The following is a 4,265-nucleotide window of genomic DNA, read 5'->3' on the forward strand; positions in this document are numbered from 1 at the left end:
TCAGGTCCCTTCCGACCCTAGAAACTATGAAACAAGGTAAACCCAGAGACTTCAAACAGGAACCCAGAGTGTCAACACCATTATGACCTGTTGTGGACTTTAAGTGCTTTGCAACAGAAGAATTGCTCTATTATTTTTCTGTAGTCAAAAAGTGAGTGAAAACTAAAGACTGGTATTTTCCAGGGGGTAATTTGGAAACCCCCTGGGTCTAATGACGGGTGCTTTGAGTCTAAAAAGGTTGAGAACTACTGCTCTAAAGACTTTCAATTTCTCCCAGGTGCTGTGGGTTCCTAGTGGGTTCATAGCTGTGGAAAAACAATACTTCTAATACTCAGTTATGCAGCAAGCAACCATAAGGATCTGTGTGAACTAAGACACTGAAAGAAAGTAGAGAGATATGTCAGAAGACATATCCTGGTACTGACTCCAAAAGGAGGGGGTGTCTGACAAGCTGCCCATGCTAACCTAAAGCTAATTGGTTTGAAAGTAGCAGCCCTTGGTAAAAATGTTAATGGAGTCCTGCTCACTCACTGAAGTGTGTCATCCCACCTGGATGTAAGAAGGCAAGTACCATTTTTTTTTAAAGAGATGATCTAGAATACGGACAGAGCAACCCTTAGGTACGAGATCTAGAACCAGAAAAGTTTAGGAAGAAGCAATGAGAGGCTCTTACTTTGGTTTTCTTTATCAACAAGCTGTTAAGTCTTTATTAATAAGTTAGGCCATGGATTTAAACTCTACATGGGGCATGGTCTGTGATTCAGAGCAAGTAAGAAATGGATCTCCTATATCTGGGCAAAACATGGACTATGTAGTTGGGGTCCATGCTGAAAAACACATGGAAAAATGGTTTGAGTTTAGCCAAGAACAGAAATATTTTGATGAAATGAAAAACCAAACAAATTTCATTTGGGATCGAGCTGAAATGCTCCTTTTGACTTAGACTTTTATTTCATTTTCAGGTTTTTAATTTTTTTTCCAGATCTTTTTCCTTATTTTTTATATAGGTCCATTTTAAATGGAAAAATGGCACAACATTTTGAAACAAAAAGCTAGACAGTTTCGTTTAGACAATGTCAAAAAAAAGCATGCCAAATGAAGCAAAACTTTTAAAAAACATGTTGAAGCAAAACATTTTGACATTTTTTAAATTCCCTTTAAGAGATGGAAACTTTTTGCAAAACTGGGCTCGCTCTCACAAACGTGGGCTCTCCCTCACAAAAATGGCAGATGTATTAATTCTCAAAAGAAACAAACAAAAGCCCTAGCTCTACTCATAATAGGCTCCACTACTAGATGAATAAAGTGATGGTTTGGAGTGCTGCGCAATTGTGATGGTTCATGAAATGCAAGAGAAGCAAGGGGAAAGAGAAGAGCTTTTTTTCATAGCTACTTCATTTTTTTCCGCCAGACTACAAGTTCAGGATGGCCTGCCTGCAGCCTGACAATTTGCTAATGCAGTCACGCAATTAATAGCACAATCCTAGCATGCATCTGTCTTCATAACAATACAGCACCCCACAAATAAGTAAACCATTGAGAAAGTGTTCCAAATCTCATCTGTATTCCCCAGGACAATCATTCCAACTAAATGTCATCCACACAGAAAATGAAAACATCTTTATCCAGAAGTCTGGACAAACAGCTATTCTTTGCCACTCCGTGATGGTCAAGTCCCTTGGATTATTTCACATCAAGAAAGGAATCAGCTCCCAACTCAGAGGCCCTTTAAGGAAAACACTTTTCTAGCAGTCTTTCAGCTAAGGGATATTTTTAATAGGTCCATTTTAAATGGAAAAATGGAACAACCTATCATTATCTCAAAGCTTTGCATTTATATATGAATTTTCAAACAGAACGGTAAAGGAGTTATGCACTAAACTCTCACTGCTTAACATTCACATAAAATAAAGATCCTTGAGGTAGATATTGTCATCTTAATTCTACGGATAAAGAACTGAAGCATGGAAAGGCTGCCCAGTGTCCTAGGAGAAGCCTGTAAGCAAAGCCAGGTACAGAACTGAAGCTCCCAGACTCCCAGTCATGACCATTTCCTCAATAACCATCATCCCCCTCCTTTTTTGACTACTGCTATTAAAATAGAGAGGAGGGAAAAAAACTAAGTATTCACCTTCACAACTTGTATCAAGATTCACCCAACCTAAGCAAATTCTGGCTCCACTTCCTGTGGATAGTTGAATGTCAAATTGGCAGCGGCCAATTGATTGCCATAAGTATTAGCAGAATTACTGGTTATAAACAGAAACTTGAAGTATCTCCAAGAACTTGAATAAGATTCCTGGCAACAAATTTGTTACTCAGTGCTAAGTTTTCCAGCAAAATGAACACACCAAACATTACTGGAACTTATCTCATGCTCTCCATGACCATCAAAATGTTCCTTGATCTGCCAAGGTTGATGCAGTCCTCATTTTTGGACGTTTGAGCAACTATTGTTCTTTGAGTTTCATCCCCTAAAATGAAATGATTAAGTGTATTGAGGTGTTTCTTTACAGAAGATATTTAACGGGTTGAGCAGTTTGACTATGGAATGTGGTTCAATACACTTCACAAGACTAATATTGATGTAACTGAATCAACATCAGACATTGCAGAAGCCGGTAGCACAGCTGGTAATTTTCAGTCTTTCATGGCCTGGTCCAAATCCCAATGAAAGCAATGAGAGTATTTCTAGTAGTTTTAATGGGAATTGGATTGGAATCACTAGATTGATCCAAAATCCACTGAAGTGAATAAAAAGCTTTCCACTTAACAGGACAAATAAGACCTTTATATGGAATGGGTTAAACTGACCCAGAAGTTGGTTTTAGTAGCACATTGGTCTTCTCTCAGTCCTTTATACAAAATTAATCTCACATTAAAAACTTCATATAAAGACTAGCTACGGTTAAATGGATGAAACAAGTCTGTAAGAGGGGTAATCAGATTTGCACCAAAACCTTACATAAGTTATATTTTCAGTGGGGAAAAAAATAGCCAGATGTACCGAGACTGTAAAAGCAAAGCAGAACCAAATAAAATGGTGAAAATATCCATCTAAAATTCCACAAACAAATATGAAGATAGTTCACCTTATCTTATCACACTTTTCCAGGATGTGCTAGGCAAGGCACTCATTATCATTTGTACCTTTTAATTAGTAAGTGTTTACAGTGTCCATGATACTGATCCTTAGGGGAGATAAGTACCATGAAGAAGAGATGTTCTAGAAAAAAAAGGTCCAGTGGCCAGGTTCACTGGATTGGGAATCACGTTTTAGTCTGAATTCTGCCCTTGACTTTTTGGACATCTCATTTCACTGACTGGCACTTCACTTTCCCCATCACACCATTTTTGTTTTTCCTCTACTTACGGAAGGATTTAGCTCTTATGTGTCTGTTTTGGATGGTACAGTGATAAAAAACACTCATATCGAAAGTGCTGAGTATGGAGGGATGTCAGCATGGGCCAGACATTTGTGCAAAGGCCATTCCATGGAAAACGACTTTTTTGAGGGCTGCTTGAGCATGCCACACTTGTATGAGGCAAAGGCAATTCTTTCTGGAGCTTTGGTATGTATTGTGTAGCCCTAATATGATCACAGATAGGAGTAGGGGGAAATGAGGATTTGTCACTACATTGGGGCTACCCAAAAAACTTTGTTACAAGTACCACCTGGGATACCACATCTAAGCACTACCCTAAATCTACCCTTGGGCCATTAAGATATGTCTAAGCTAGTGCATAAGAAGGGGAGGCTAAGCAGGGCACCAGCCCCTGGTGCTGACTAGCAGGGGCATCAGAATTGGCCCCTGGGAGTCTTTACCAGAGCACGGACAGCCTGTGCTGCCCCTGCTTGGCCATAGGCTCCAGGTAGGACAGTGCTGCACCCAGCAGAATGCTGAGGTATGGGGGACAACTGGATTGCACACAATATGTATGTATTTGGGAGTGTCCAGGTTACCATATTTCCAGTTCCAAAAAAGAGGACACCTGTTGGCAGGACACCTTACTCCCAGCCCACATCCCCCTGGCTTTGCCAGTGTTCCTCACTCCCAAGCCACTCCAGGTGGCCTGGTCATGCTCCTCCCTGACCACGTCCCCCTCCCCATCTCCTGGCTGCTCTGCCCCTGCAAGCATGGGCACTGACCCCTGTACTGCCAGCCCAGCCACGGAGTTCCCTGCTGCCATCAAAGGGCCCCCTGGACTTTCCCCCGCTGGAAGGGGAGGAATCCCCCCACCCACTCCCCCTGCCCTGCTGCACC

The sequence above is a fragment of the Gavialis gangeticus genome, unplaced genomic scaffold, assembly GCF_001723915.1.
Source record: "Gavialis gangeticus isolate Ggan-Ray unplaced genomic scaffold, GavGan_comp1, whole genome shotgun sequence".
In the NCBI taxonomy this organism is placed as follows: domain Eukaryota; kingdom Metazoa; phylum Chordata; order Crocodylia; family Gavialidae; genus Gavialis; species Gavialis gangeticus.